Source organism: Macrobrachium nipponense, chromosome 3 (genome assembly GCF_015104395.2).
Source record: "Macrobrachium nipponense isolate FS-2020 chromosome 3, ASM1510439v2, whole genome shotgun sequence".
NCBI lineage: Eukaryota > Metazoa > Arthropoda > Malacostraca > Decapoda > Palaemonidae > Macrobrachium > Macrobrachium nipponense.
In genome coordinates this window covers 147,199,922-147,217,977 of record NC_087202.1, presented here as the reverse complement: position 1 = coordinate 147,217,977, position 18,056 = coordinate 147,199,922, and positions in this window count along the sequence as shown.

Here is an 18,056-nt window from a genome sequence, read left to right as displayed (position 1 = left end):
TGACATTTGTGACACAGCAAAAGGTTCGCTATAACATGCTTAGATTTGGATGACTCGGAAATTTCTACGATAGATGAATAGCAGCTTCTCCTGAAAGAAGAAAAGGCCTTTTCCGAGTGACAATACGGATACCTTTTAGTGCCTTAGTGTGTGGCCCGTTTAAAGGCCACTCAAAGCCATTGAAGCCAGCTGGCGTTCAGCGTAACAGTTGGCTGTTAGATGGATTCGGCCATCCTTTGATAGAAGAATCGACACAGGAAAACTTCAGTGGAACCCCGAAGTTGTAATGGTTCCCATGAATAATCAAAACGAAACATGAAAGTTTATAATGGCCGTGTCTGATGTGTCTTCATTGAATAGAAGGGAAAAGTTTTTAGAAGTGTCTATAGAATAGAATGAAACTGTTTTAGAAGGTCTACATAGAACATAAAGAAAAAACTAAGGTTTCGGGAGATGCTCGTAAAATGTTTGCTAATTATTCCTTATATAATGAATAATCGGTGCCAAAGAAGGATTTATTCGGTAGCATTTAATGTTTATGATAATTATAATGTTTTTTTTTTCCGCAGAAGACATGATGATGAAGAGGTAAGAATGACAGAATGATACAAGAATAATAGGCTATAATGTCCTCTGGAGAGAGATCAAGCAAGTATTCAACTTAAATAACATCCCCAAAGTCCCAATGTGGTCTTAAAGACTCTGTATTTGGTAAGAAATTGATGCCAATACCTTCCCGGCAGCAAAGAGAGAGAGACGCGCAGACAATCACCGAAGGAGGAGACGAGAACAAAAGCCGAAATGTAGGAGGCGACTGAATGGGAGGGAGATCACGCCGAGAAATCTCACATCCAGAGGCTTCTTCTTCTTTTTCTTCAGTACAGCGGAAGCAGAAAAGGGACGCAGTGACGGTGATGGAATTGAAAGCGGTCTATTGTCCTCCGAAAACAGAGGCATCTCGATGCAAAGGAGTTTGAAGAGGAAGAAATTCATTGTGGGAAGGGAGTTGAAATCCTCTACGCTATTGTGCAAGCGTTGATGTCCTTCAAAGGGATGTTAGATTGTATACCTACATCATTATTTATTATGTATCAGTAGATGAAACCTATCCACACGGACCAAGCACACCAAAGGTGGCATTGTCTTGAAATTCAAGCTTCCAACAAATGCTGGTTTCAGCCCCACTGCAGCCAGTAACTGATCATGATACAGAGCCATTGATTTTTTCATCGCCTTGGGGGAGGCGCGAACCCGCGGACATCCGAGTGGCATGCCACGACACTAAGCAGTATACCAGCTTGTCAGCATTTATCTGATTTCCTTAAGTGTTTCGTAATAATGTTTGACCATAGTAACTGATATAGGATCATTCAAGTCCGGTAAATAGTACCCAAAAAGATTGAATTTTCACCACTCTATATGAAGAGAACATGTCGTACGGTCTAAAATGTCATTATCAACGCCTTTGTTTAGCTTAGTGTAAAATACTACTTATAGAACAGTGCCTTGCTAACCTCGGTGACCGGAAACCTTTGGAAGTATTCATTTGCATACTGACACTAACAAAGCAATGAATTTCGTTAAAAAAAAAGTTTTACTTCTTCAGGTTTTATTTGTACAGAGGGTGGTAGTCTTTGTTTGCTAGAGTCAAGTTTCCCGAAATGTTTTTTGTTCGATTGACTGGACGAAGATTTTGCTATGTAAATATATATGTAGTATAAACTTATGTATATATAGTATTATGTGTATAGTTATATATTTGTGTGTGTACGTATATATAGAGCATATATATGTATATATGAGAATAGTGTGTATAATTTAAAAATAGTGTATGTGTTTATACATACACTTACTCTACTCACTTTCCTCGTGGCAATAAACTCAGTTCATATTTTATATCACATTGTTATTCCACCAATAATATATATATATATATATATATATATATATATATATATATATATATATATATATATATATATATATTTATTTATTTTATTTATTTATTTTATATATATATATATATATAGATATATATAGATATATATATATATATATGTGTGTGTGTGTGTGTGTGTGTGTGTGTGTTTTGAGTGTATGTTCATGCGAGCGCGCGCTCGCGAAGGCACACGCTCACTTGGTATTTGGCTAATGACTGAACCTTCCAAAATATCAGGACAAAATGAAAGCACAATACAGTAGGTATATTTATATTATCTTTTAAAATTGAACACCAAAAGTAAAATGTAAACACGTAAAATTCATATTAAAACATAGAAGTTTTTGTAGTTGTTAAATAAAGAGCACATACCTATATTGCATGGGTACAATTATTGTAACAATCACAATAATAAAATGATATTTATAAAGATTAAGAAGGCCTATGATTATTTGCACATGATCTCGATTGAAGTAACTGAAAAAATTACACTTCTTAACATATAACCATCTATAATGATATTAATGCAACTTCTCAAAACACTGATATCACATATAATAATTGTTCTCCTTGGTTTTTTTGCTATTTTTATAAAAAATTATACATTCAGCACATACATTATTTCATCGATAAGTGTAAACACGGGAGGAGGAATAGTCATCAGGTATTCGACGGTTGTGAAGAGAAAGGACACAGAAAAGGGTCTCGGAAGGACGAACGAGAACCGTCATTTGTTTCTGTATAAATTTGGTTTATAAGATGACAAAGGCGATCAATTGACAAGTCATATGAAACAAGTAACTCGGGGAATAAGCCTACAAAGTATTTCGTTGTTGTTATTCTTGTTTCGTGTTCATGTTGGGGGGCTAGGAAAGCCGAAAATTGTCTGAAAAGGGTGTTTCACGTTGAATGAAAGATACAGGAATTTTGGAGGAAAGGTTATTTTTTAATTCATTTATGAAAATGTAAAATAAAAAAATAAATAATGAGCATATTAAATATTTCTAATAAAATATAGCGTATTTATTTTGATTTTCGTTGGTGAAACAACGCTCCATTTAAAGACAGTAGATTTTAGCACGCGCCCCGACTAAGTTGGAGATCCGATCGACGTCTTCTTACATTTTGGTAGAAATTCAAAAACTGAACTAGTTGAACGATGGAGGGTCATGAAATTTGTTATATAAAAGAAACTTTTCTATTACATTGATGCACAATAGGTTATTCTTAGTGTAATGGATGTCGGATATATACTATTTCCATGTCGTTCGTGTTCATGAGTAAAAGAAGAATAATGACTGAAGTCTAACTAAACCCCTCTTCAACCAGTCTTTATTGAATTAACAGACCTCAAATCTTCTTCGGATAAATAGTAAAAGTAAACAACAGTCAAATAGTTGTTATTGACAGACCCAAAGTCTTTTTTTATACATATTAAAAGCAAACAAGTCAGTCAGTTGTTAATGACAGAACAAAAGTCTTTTTTTTGTTCCATATATTAAAAGTAAACAACAGCCAGTTAGTTGTCATTGACCCAAATTAAACACAAGGCCGCTTAGTTTATCAGTTTATTAATAGGTTGAGTCTGTTACCATTCGAGAAATTTAGATCACCAATGTCAAGAAATAGCCAGAATTCGACAGCTTAAGGCGTGAACAAAAATGTTTATATAAACGACATTCAGCGTTCAGAATGGCGTTCCGAAAGAACAATTAACTTTGAGAGATATTTAGTTGTAATTGTAAAAATAAATATCAATAGACAGAGAGGGCTACAGGCTCTTAGAATGGACGAAGGAGAGATAGAAAGGAAGTGACGTGAATATATTTAGTAAAGGAAAAGAGAAGTTAGTGGGACGCGTCTTTCTCAAATAATCTTCAAAGAAAACATGACAACCACCGAGTCCTGAACTGGCAAGAAACGTGAAGTTCGTAGTTTGTTTTAACGAGCGTATGTTGATATAACATTTGACGGTACTTCACGAGACAGTCCACAAACAAGCACTAACCCTAGTTTGAAATTTATATAAAAAAAAGGAGCAACGCATTTAACCGTGAAGAACACTTGAAACTCCCCAGAGTCAACAGTCGGATTTGGACGTAGTATTTGAACTCAATTCCGCGAAGACTCCTCAGAGTTTATAGAAGAAGATAAGCCACGCAGAGCTCTGCAATGTCAAGAGCAAAGAACTTGCCGCTAATGACATCCAGACGGTTCTGACACTGAAGAACGGTCGCTTGCACGAGAGCAAGACTTTCTGTTGACGTTGCGACATTTCTCCGCCTGAATGTCGTTGTAGGACAGCGTCGCCGTCACCTTCTTCAGGAAGAGGGCCTCGGGTTTTTGGCACCAGAAGTAGCCGACTCTGTACACGCAGGGCAAGAAGCCCTCACGGATGCTGCCAGGGGAAGGAAGGAGTCGGTCAGATGCCGGAGCTCCTAAGAGCACGTTTTAATTGGGTGCTTATATATATATATATATATATATATATATATACTATATATATATATATATATATATATATATATATATATATGTATATGTCTTATCACATTACCGTGATTCATGTACATATGTCGAGCTACAAATGTTTCCTTTAATATTTAATTCGTCTACCTCGGAATTAATATATTTTCATATATGTTTAACCGAAGGGGAATTTTCGAGGCGATAATCTATCATCGCCTAGAAAATTCCCCTTTGGTTAAACGTATATGGAAATATATTAATTCCGAGGTAAAGCGAATTAGATATTAAAGGACATTTGTAGCTCGATATATGTATATGAATCACTGGTAATGTGATATGACTTATATAATGGCTACGTGCGGACAAAAGCACTACAACGCTACCGAGGACGAGGCGGTTTGATGCAGTCTATGTACGGGTATGTATACACACTATATATATATATATATATATATATATATATATATATATATATATATATATATATATATATATATATATATAAATATATATATACTATATATATATATATATATATATATATATATTTATATATATATATATATTATATATATATATATATATTATATATGTATAAAATATATATATATATATATATATATACTATATATATATAGTATGTATATATATGTGTGTGTGTGTGTGTGGTGTGTGTGTGTATATATATATATATATATATATATATATATATATATCATATATATATATATACACATATGTGTGTGCATGTATGTGCACGTATGTCATATATCCTTAGCAATCCGCAATTCCAAATTAAGTCATCCGGCTACACAATATCCTTTGATGAGCTTAATTAGAAACATGACATTTGCACTCATCCAAACATTACCCCACCCCTGATCACATTTTAATTACCAGTATAAAAAAGAAAACGCTCGCTTCAATCATAACTAGTTTCAGAGATTATTTGTGTTGGTGTGGGTTTTTCAATTGCCTCACAAAATAATTAGATATGAAATCGTTATACAGTGTTTGTTTGTGTGTGTGTGTGTTCATGACATTAGTATCGGTTGGGGCTATACAGACTGATGACGTTACTGATAATTAGAGTTTTATACTAATATTTATTCTTGTGGATATTAAAACAGTTTACTTTGTCCTTCCACTCGTGGATATTATTACAATTTTCTCTCTCTCTCTCTCTCTCTCTCTCTCTCTCTCTCTCTCTCTCTCTCTCTCTCTCATTACCATATCGTCAAGAAAGAACTTGGATTAGAACAACAGGTATGAAAGGAACATCAGTCGACCAATACAAACTAAACCTTCAGTTCATTCACTTCTCTTATGGATGGAAATGAGAGTGTGGGGTTCATTCACTTATAGATCTGGATGGAAATGAGAGTGGGGTTCATTCACTTTATATCTGGATGGAAATGGAGTTCATTCACTTATCTTATAGATGTAAATGATAGTGGAGCTCATTTATTTATCTTATGGTCTAAATGAAAGTGAAGTTCATTCACTTATCTTATAGATCTAAAGGAAAGTGGAGTTTATTCACTTATAGATAAAAATGAATTGTTCATTCACTTATAGATAAAAATGAAGTGTTCATTCACTTATAAGATCTAAAAAGTAAGTGTAGTTCATTCACTTATAGATCTCAATGATAGTGGGTTTATTCACGTATATTATAAATCTTAACGAAAGTGGAGTTCATTCACTTATAAATGTGAATGGAAGTGGAGTTCATTCACTTATCTTACAGACCTTAAATAAAAGTGCAACTAAAATAAATGAATTTTAATGAAGTGCAGAAGCGAGCGCACAAAGAATTGCTGTGAACAAATGACCAGATATATTTCAAGAGAACAATTGAACAACGTATTGCAACAAAGAGGAAGAGGCGGACGCTTACCAGCATAAATTGTGGTCCCTGACGGCGGCTGTGATGTTGGTGGCCTGGTGTTGAAGACTCACGAGGCGCTGAAGTGGAAGTGGCATTTCTCCCAGTCGCTGATCACATCCCGCAAGCACAGCCCGTGTGACAAAGTAGTCTGCAGAAGGCAACAAAAGCACAAAGCCGTCATGCTGACACCCAGAACAGCACCAGTGAGCAAAATCATCTTACAAGCTAAAGATAAGAAACTGAAATCGAAATAATCCCTTTAAGACGTCCAGCAACTTTAGTAGGCTCCTAACTAAACCGAAGTGAGGTCATCATTCATGTTTTTTTTCTAAATGGAAGTTTTGTGGAACACGTGCATTGCAGATTCTTATAACAACAATATGTTCATTATTCAAAAAAATCGATTGTTTTTCACCAGTAGATGCAGTTGTTTCATAACTTTCGGACATGATCATCATGAAAACCCATCTAGCAAATTATACATAACTTATCCTGAGGAAATTATTGAGTTTAAGCATCAAAGTTAAATCAAAGTTTATTTATTAAACTCACGAGAGTTTTCAGGACAAGAGTGATCATGTTGACAGACAGGTGTCAATTATTTTCGGCCTTTTTATTAATGTAGTGATACCTTCCAAATTTCGGTATCTATTTAATTGTATACTCTCTCGCTCTCTCTCTCTCTCTCTCTCTCTCTCTCTCTCTCTCTCTCTCCCCGTTAGTTATCAAACCACCCTAAATCATGACCGTGAATTCTTTACGGTTATTCACGTGAGGTTCTTTGTAGTGTCCCTTCGGCCCCAACTGCAACCGCTTTCATTCCTTGTACTGTACTTCCGTTTTTATTCTCTTTCTTCCATCTTACTTTCCACTGTCTCCTAACAATTTATTCATAGTAAAACACACGAGGTTTTCCTCCTGTTACATCTGCCAAACCTTCTTAGTGTAAATTTTTCTCACAGCACTAAATGACTTCAGGGGTCGCAGCGCTTGGCCTTTATCCTAAATTCTATATACACATTCCTCTTCATTTACGGGAATCATATTCTTCAAGATACTGAAAGCGTCCCTCAAAGCGTCCCTCAAAATAAACATTAAAACCCGACTCTCCTTCCTTCCTTCATTCCTCCCTTCATCTTCCGCTCTCTCACCTTTCCTGTATATATATACTATATTATATATATTATAGAATAATATATATAATATATATATATATAATATATAAGTAAGGATATAGATATATTACTTTATCGTGAGGCGGGACTATTGAGCGCAAGGACAAATGGAGGCCGACAATTGAGCGCAGTAACATTTGGGCGCCGACATTTGAGCGCCAAAAATTTTTATTTATTACTAGTAAATACTTTAAATTAACTCAAACAGTTTATAAAAGGGAGCAAAATTACTGTTTTAATCTTTATTTTTTATGACATGTAAAAATTATATCTAAACAAAATCATGTAAAAACAGATATATGATGGCTTAAATTTTTATTTATTACACGTAAAATACTTTCAAATATATCAAAAGATTTATGAAATGCTTTCTCGTAGTCACAAAATGGAAGATGGCGCAATCTCATTATCCATGCAAAGTAGTCGTATCAGAGCACGGCTATGTGCTTCCTCTGACTTTCTCTGAAGGAGAATGTATACCATTGGAAGGACGCTTCCTTTATATAGGATATGAATCACATATAGCTGATAAAATAACTGAGGAGCTATTTTGAAAGTCCCATCTCCCATCCAGTGCTTATTTTCTTTCATCAATATCAAATTATCAGGAGTGGCAAATATAAATAACGATCCGGGTCATCACTATCGGAGTCATATGCAAGAAAATTTTCACCAGCATACGTGTAAGCAAGGTTCTTGTATGGTATATATATATATATATTGATATATAATATAGATATATATATATATATATAAATATCTATATATTAGTATATATATATAGATATATATATAATAATATATATATATATATATATATAGATAGAGATATATATATAATATATATATATATATAATAAATAAATAGATATATATATATATATATATACTATATATATATATATATATATATATATATAAAATAAACATATATATAAATATAAAATATATATAAATATATATAAAATATATATATATATATATATCATATAATATATATATATATATATAATATATAGTATATATATTATATATATGTATATATATATATGATATATATATATATATATTATATGATGTGTATATGTATATATATATAATATATATATATATAGATATTATAATAATATAATATATATATATACAGGACACCTACTTTACCCGTCTTGGCTATAATCTCTACATTTTTTTTTTTTTTTATAATTTTAAATTAAATTCTTTATCAACACTCCTCCACAGGGCTATAAACCATGACGAAATGATATTTCTTGAGGGATTTTTCGACAGCAATTGTTACCCAACGGGGCTATTTTTTAAAATATGTCAAAAATACCATCAATAACTTTTTTCATACACCTAGTCCAATCCATTTAGCACAAAATTATATACTATATTAAAAATACCTTATATACATGATAGGAAGTTTTTTTCCCTTCCCTTAAGAAAACTTTTAAACCGCCATTATCCAGCAGTTGATACCAGATTCACTTATATAAATCCTAGAAATATTGGTAGCTTCCTAAAACACAAAGAGAAATTGCCCTTCTTGATGCAATCCGGCGTAGTGTATTTATTTAATTGTGGCCGATGTAATCAGCAGACCTACGTAGGAAGTACGCGTCGGTTGCTCAAAGTGAGATGTGATGCTCATAGAGGTGTAAGTTACCGAACGGGCAGCAAATTATCCACCCCTGAACAATCAAAAATATAGGAATCACGCCAGAATCTGTAAGGGCAGAGATGATTATAACAACTTTAAGGTCATTATGACGTCACCAAATACGAACACCACCTCCTCATCCTTTAAGGGGGCCGGCCGGAACCTCTATATACAGTGGTATAGGGCGAAAAATGCAAAGTCATGAAAAAATTCATGGAGCTTCATATGGCAATTGAGAATACGTATACGAAATAAAATTTCGTCAAAATTCCTCTTACTTTCGTAGTTACAAGGTAATTAGTAAACATAACTCAATAAGCCTAAAACATTCATCCGTACAAGAAAATGCAATATTTCTTCTGTTATCGTAAATTTTGATAATTATTGGCAAAGAAATTGTGAGAAATGGCATCTGTAGAGATTTCGTGGCTCGCAGACGCAGAAGCGAGTCTATGGTTCAACCATTGGCATGAATCAGTGCGACCATAGACATCAAGTAGATTACACGTTCGAGTTTCACCTCGTGACTTTCGCTTGCTTTCACGTATGTTTATGTATGTTTCGGCAAGAAGTTCATCATGCCAATGAGGAAAAGACAAGGAAAACATCTCGCTAACATACAGACGAAGAAAAATCGCTCAAGCATTATTACAGAATATCATATATACGCGTAGTTAGTGAAGAGAGAGGGAGGGTTGCTTAGTAACGCCCCCCCCCTTCTTGCCTGACAGCATACGTCACACTATGCCCAAGGCTCGTATCTTTTGAGCAAAGAGATCTCCATTTATGATAAATACATAGTTTTGGTTTTTTAATACCCAAAATGGACTATGAAATTCATAATAATCATGATTTATTAAATTGTCTTTGTAAAAAGAGAGTACATCTTCGAGTTTCACCTCTGACATTCTCTTGCATTATGTTTGTTTATCTTTGTTTCGGCAAGAATGTCATCATGCGAAAGAGGAAAATAAAGGAAAAATATCTCGCTAACATACAGAAGAAGAAAAATTCGCTGTAATAAACCGAGTTAGTGAAGGGGAAGAGAGGGGGGGGTTAGTAGGAAGGAGTGCCCATCTTGCCTCAAGCAGTGCCCCACCCCAGGCTACGATATATGAGCAAAGGGATCATCATTTATGATTAAATTATGATAAATAAAATAGTTTTGGTTTATTAATACACAAAAAAGAAATATACATTCATAATAATCATTATTTATTAACATTGTCTTTTAATAGACAAATACGAAGGAAAACTTTGAACGCCCGTATCTCAAAACTATACTTATTGACCTTCAATGTCTATCTCCTCACTTATTTTTAAAGCTATAACATTGGAATTTGGTATATAACTCAGAAAGACATTATAGAACAATCAAATAGAGCCCTTTTTTCCAATTTTTGTTTCGTCTTTTTTTTATACTTCTCGTGATTTATAGGGTTTATTTTTTTACCATATTGAAAATTCATATCTAGCAAAAAAATGACTTTTAGAAAAATAACTCTCTATTTGATTGGAGGTCTACATCAGGTCTATATATGGTAGTAATTCCAGGTCTTAATATTAAATATCAAGGGAGGAGATAGAATTTGAAAAGTGGTTATTTTCGGGATAAATCGCCCTGGCGTCACAAAACCGAAGGTCAGAGGCGAAAATCATATGCGGTTTGGAGATGTCCCAAGTCACCTTATTAAGTGGTATGAATGTCAAAGTCCTGTCGTTAAAAAACGGCATTAGCCGGCCGGCCCCCTTAAAGTTTGGCAATTAAGAAACTGGTACTTTCACTTAACAACCATACTACTTCAGTACCTTTGTATATAGCATAAAGCCACGTCACTTTGTTCTTTGCCTCTTCTAGACTTTTTTTCCACCGTCCTGACGGACGGTGACTGTGCTGAGAGGTATTTTCCTCATTTTTTAAACACACACACACACACATACACACACACACACACACACACACACACACATATATATATATATATATATATATATATATATATATATATATATATACATTTATTTATACATATATATATATATATATATATATATATATATATATATATATATATATATATATATATATATATTATATATATATATATATATATATATATATATATAAATATAAATATATATAATAATATATATATATATATATAGATATATATATATATATATATATATATATATATATATATATATATATATATATATATATATATATATATGGGTAGATTACAGTTCAGTTGACCGGGCCGTGTAACACCCATTGCCCGGTCCCGTAATCCCTCCGCCAAGGTAAGTAGTTCTCGCAGATGACCCGCAGACCGACCAAAACCCGACCCCAGCCGACCAAAACCTGACCCTAACCCACGGGACCGACCCGGCCCGAACCCGAACATGCATCAACATGAAAGCCACAACAAACGGCAGCCATCCTGTTGGTATTAGTCCGCCGATTCTCTTCGATATTTTTAATCTTGCCCAACTAATCTTTAGGACCTCCAATTTAATTTACAGTATTCTATACTTTTTACCCATGCCCAAACTGAACTGTAAGAGCTCCATTTTTTTCCCCTTCGTATTCTCCCCCCATGCTTGCCCAACTAATTTGCAGGAGTTCCATTTTTTTTTCATTATTCGATATTTTGACTCTTGCCCACGATAGTTTTACCCGTGCCAACATAATCTGTAGGAGTACATTTTTTTCCCCATTATTCGATATTTCTTTCCTTGCCCAAGCTCATCTGTATGACCTACATTTTTTTACATTCTTCGATACATATTTTCCAGGTACTAGTTATCCGCTAGGATAACTATACCTGGAACGGACCTTGCCCGACCTTGCCCGACCCTTCAGTCTGTTCCTGCTTCTCAGCCAGTTCAGTGCTTCGTCATAACTACCATGTCTTCTTCTGCCGAGAATTTGTCGTGTCCCGCGGACCTGGTCACGTGGTCGAGATTGACAAGTCCAAGTTTGGTAGAAGGAAATTCAACAAAGGCAGACGTGGCGATGGTTGTTGGGTTCTCAGCGGGATTGACCGCCAAACAAAAGAAACATTTTTTTCAGGTTGTACCAGAAAGGACTACAGAAACACTTCTTCCTATTTTAATTGATAACATACATCCTGATCATTGTCATTTCTGATTGCTGGAAATCATATCACAACTTTTAAGTCAACATTTCAAATCACACAAAAAACATTAATCACACATTGCATTTTGTAGACCCACACGAGAAAAAACATACACACAAACAGATAGAATCTACTTGGCGGGTTTTGAAACGAAATGTCCTTACCTAGAAGTGGTACAGTAAAAAATTTGTATAATTCATATTCGCTATGTATTGTGTAAAAAAAAACGTGAACCTAACTCAAGTTGATTGTCCATTTAAAGGACAGCATTTTTAGATTTAATTAAACGTGTATATCAATTAAATAAATAGTTTCAAACACCCCGCCAAATTGAAGGCCAATGTCGCTGAAAACAAACAATCACTAGACGTCGCTCCCCGCCCCTGTACAAACGGATTCGTCACCTCCACCCGTGCCTCGTCCACAAATTCCCCTTGTTCAGTCATCTCGGAAAACAACCGTCCCGCCAAGAAAGAAAAAAAAAAATCCTCTACCCAGAAGATTTGAACGACTCGGATTTCTCTTATTAAGTTCTATATTTCTGGGGGGGGGGGGGGGGGGGGAGGGGAGACCGGCCAATCATTGGATGACTAGCAACATCTCCAAAGGTAAGGTTATCAATGTAAATGCACGTTATTTTAATTATTTTGCCAAAATTAAGCACGCCATTGTTATTTTTCCGCTATGGCTGAAGTCAGGTCACGCTCAACACATCCGAACATTCACGTTTGCTAGAAGTCCACCGTGTTTTCGACGCAGTCCATGTGTTCGAGCAAATATTCATTTTGTTTAGTTATCAGTAAGGATATACGGGTGCCAGCCATATGTATGGACAAGTTATATTGGTTAGATATTTATAATTGTTAACTTACTACACAGGGGGGTCGCCCCCCGGCCAGGTAAGGACATGCAGACTTAGTTTGGTTAGGTTGGTTCCTTTGGTTAGGTAGCAATCACTGTTAATATACTATACTGGGGGGTCCAGGGGGGCGAAGCACCCCGGCCAGGTAAGGACGTGGAGACTAACTATGGTTAGGTTTGGTTCCTTTGGTTAGGTAGCAATCACTTAATATACTATACTGGGGGGTCCAGCCGACCAGGTAAGGGCACGCGGCCTAAGTTTGGTTAGGTTGGTTCGTTTGTTACGATCCACCGGAGCTCCTACAGTTTAGTTGGAACAAAGGAGATCCTACAAGGTACTTAGTTGGACAACAGGAGATCCTACCAGTTTTAGTTGGAACTGGGAGCTCCATAACAGTTTGAGTTGGCCACTGGTTTTTTTGCTAGGGTTTCGTGGTTTTTAGTGTTCATTGCCGGCGTTTGGTTAGCCTAACACACGGGGGACGGACCTCCCTACATTTTTTGTTGTAGTGAGCTCCTACAGTTACTTGGCAACGGTTTCGTCTGCTAGGGTTGTTTTTTCGTGTTTTTCATTGTCGTCATCTGGGTTTCCCCCCCACCCAAAAACCCCGGTTTCCCCAATGGCTCCCCCCATTTACCGTTTTCATTTACATCGCATGTACTCCCCCACCCAAAAACCCCGGTTTCCCAAAGGGTCCCCCATTATCGTTTTTATAGTTTCGGGGTATTTAAACCGGGCGCCAAAACAAAGCGTCCGCCATCTTGTTTGTATGCTCTGCCGATTCCATAGCAGACGAAAACACCCGTGGACAACTGAACTGTAAGCGCTCCATATATATATATATATATATATATATATACTAAAAAATTGGAGCTGCAGCTCTCGAATCATACTTGTAGGCGTCCGGAGGAAAAGGCATTCGATATGATTGAAGGGTTTATTGCTAATGCCGACGTTTCACAACTACATTGTTTGCATCTTCAAGGCTGATATACAGCGAGTTGATTCTTATTAATTATCATAAAAACACTTATAATAATATATAACTAAAATAACTTATTTAAAATGTTAGCTCATTTGGAAATATACATATACATATATATATATATAGACTATATATAATATATATATATATATATATATATATATATATATATATATATATATATATGAAACACCATTGGCACGAAAAGAACCTACCCAGACGGAGTTAAAAGGAAACTGTTTAAACAAAGTTACAATCAATAAACAAGGCACACACGTACAGTAAGGCAACGACAAGACAAATAGGGCCATTAAGCAATGAACAATTGTGTAGATGATGTTTGGGTGTTTAATGATGGGACAGTTAATTTTATCATTATGGACTCTAGGGTTGTTAGGTCATTGTTTTTTCTGCGTTTGTCCTATTATCTAGAAAATCTTTGTTATCTATGTATGTTTTGCATAATTTGGAATGATTCCTTATATTGGATTGGTTGTTCTGGGTTGGACAGCCTGCTTCCAGTTCTAAAACTAACTCCTCTATGGGCGTCTATGCGTACCCTTATGCGACCCTTAGCAGTCGTTTGGTGCATCCAACGTAAAGTCCCCTGGTTACACCTAGGGCAAGTATACTTATAAAACAATGTTGGATGTAACAAACGGACTAACTTTGTCCTTGAGCTTGAAGAAGGACCCAATGGTGCAAGGATTTTTGGGAATCATTTTAGATTTAAGGCAGGCAATTCTCACTGAAGTAATTTTAGACACTTTTTCTAGAGACAATAACATCCAGGAATTGTAATTTATTATAAGATTCCTTCTCCAGGGTGAACTTGATGTTCGGGTGGTTGGGTTTTAACATAGTCTAAAAAGGAGTCGGCATTAAAATCACGCTTGAAAAGAGCAACGTGTCATTGGGGGGGGACGTAACGTTTATAAAACAAGGGTGGAAAGAAAGAGGGCAACTATCCAGCGCCTGTTCTTCCAGAGAACTCATAAAGATATTGGCGAACACCGGACCTAAAGGGGAACCCATTGCCATCCCATCCACCTGTCTATATACAATGTTATTAAAAATAAAGGCCGTGTCCAGCACGGCCAATTCTAAAAATTGCTTTAATAAATAACGTCCTGTTAAAATTATGAAATAAAACACCCTCACTAGAAAACCGCTTATTAAAATGATCTCGATGGTCTCTCCCACTGGGACGTTTGTGAATAGAGATTCCACATCCAGGCTAACCATGAATAAGTCAGAATCCTCTTTAATAATCTCATCTTTGAAACTAGCAGAGTTTTTTTATTGAGTAAGAATTTCTGCTTAGGGGTTCTAATATTGGAACAAGGTATTTGGCAATTCTATAAATTTGCTGTATTCATAGAGGAGAGAATGGGCCGCATTGGAGTCCCTGCCTTGTGCACTTTCGGCAAACCATACATCACTCCATATGACGAACCTGTGACCAAGAGGTTTTGGTAGGTATTTTCGTCTGTAACTTTGTTTTGCAATGGGTTCCCCTTTAGGTCCGGTGTTCGCCAATATCTTTATGAGTTCTCTGGAAGAACAGGCGCTGGATAGTTGCCCTCTTTCTTTCCACCCCTTGTTTTATAAACGTTACGTCGATGACACGTTTGCTCTTTTCAAGCGTGATTTTTAATGCCGACTCCTTTTTTAGACTATGTTTAAAAACCCAACACCCGAACATCAAGTTCACCCTGGAGAGGAATCTTATAATAAATTACCATTCCTGGATGTTATTGTCTCTAGAAATGAACAAGGGTTTTATACAGGGATTTATAGAAAAGATACTTTTACAGGTTTGGCACGAATTTCTATAGCGTCTGTCATTCTAATTCTAAATTCAACTCCATTTCTACTCTCCTCCACAGGGCCTTTACACACTCGTCCAGTTGGATGACCTTCCACGAAGAGGTCGTAACTTTGGCGAACTACTTAGTAATAACTGTTTTCCTCAAAGGGTGTTCTTCAGAGCCTTAAACAAGTTCTTAAGACATGAAAATGGAAATGCCCACTGCTATCCATATTGTGCCGAAAATGAAATGTTGGCAACGTTTCCTTACTTACATGATGATTATTTTAGGAAAAGTGTCTAAAATTACTTCAGAGAGATTGCCTGCCTTAAATCTAAAATTGTATTCCCAAAAATCCTTGCACCATCGGGTCCTTCTTCAAGCTCAAGGACAAAGTTAGTCCGTTGTTTACATCCACGTTGTTTATAAGTATACTTGCCCTAGGTGCTAACCAGGGGACTTACGTTGGATGCACCAAACGACTGCTAAGGGTACGCATAGACGCCCATAGAGGAGTTAGTTTTAGAACTGGAAGCAGGCTGTCCAACCAGAAAACAATCCAATATAAGGAATCATTCCAAATTATGCAAAACATACATAGATAACAAAGATTTTCAGATAATGGACAAACGCAGAAAAACAATGACCTAACAACCCTAGAGCCCATAATGATAAAATTAACTGTCCCATCATTAAACACCCAAAACATCATCTACACAATTGTTCATTGCTTAATGGCCCTATTTGTCTTGTCGTTGCCAAAAACTGTACGTGTGTGCCTTGTTTATTGTTATTGTAACTTTGTTTAAACAGTTTCCTTTTAACTCCCGTCTGGGTAGGTCCTTTTCGTGCCAATGGTGTTTTTTTTTAATTATATATATATATATATAATATATAATATATATATATATATATATATATATATAATGTATGTATGTATATTTTTAAATGAGCTAACATTTCAAATAAGTTATAGTTATATATTATTATAAGTGTTTTTATGATTAATTATTAAGAATCAACTCGCTGTATTTCAGCCTTGAAGATGCAACAATTTAGTTGTGAAACGTCTGCATTAGCATAACCTTCAATTATATCGAATGCCTTTCCCTTGACACCTACAAGTATATATATATATATATATATATATATATATATATATATATATATATATTTATGATCTCGTTCCCGCCTGGAAGATGTATTCTCACACTCATAAAAAGGGCTTTCCCTGGAGGTTAATACAAATAAGGCGAGAAGGCTGATATTACTGAAAAAGAAGAAATTTACATAAACTCTGGACTTTAGTTTTAAATGAGGTGGTTGATTGACAGTCCACCGGAAACACGTGACTGGGAAATGAGCCAGACACAGAGATCAGAATTTGCGCAAATCGGGTTATTTCTATGTAAGCCTTATTCCAAAGGGTTTCCAATTTTTTCCCACAATCAGGCACGGTATTTGTCTGCAAAGAGTTTGTATTCTAGTCTAGTATCGGTGCTAAGGCGAGAAACACGTGGGAAGCGTTACAATCTGCTGTTCTCAGCATTCAATATTACAAACTCACTCAAGGGGCATGAAATGACTGGGAGCTTACAAAGAAAGGACTATTACGTTGTTTGAATTACGTAGGGGATGTCTACTGGCATCATGAGGGAATTAATCACAGCACTGAACCAAACTCGGGGAGTGAGAAGCTGAACAAAGAAGGGGGAAAGTCGCCTTTGGGAGAATGAAAGTGAAATACAGACAATTGAATTTCTGACTATCATTTTCCTGTGGTATTCGCTTATCTAATGAAGTCACGTGCAGCTACTGTGATTTTTTAAAGCACACACACACACCCACACACACACACACACCACACACACACACTCACACACAAATATATATATATATATATATATATATATATATATATATATATATATATATATATATATAATTTCTTATATTTATGAATACGCATATACATTTACATGCAAATATTAATATAGGTTTTAGCACAAATCTTTTTTTAACAGCATGATGAACAAATTTATAACAGACAAAAGTTTGAGTTTATAAACAAGAATTTGGAACGTAATGTAGGTACTACCTACAACTATTATATAGATATAT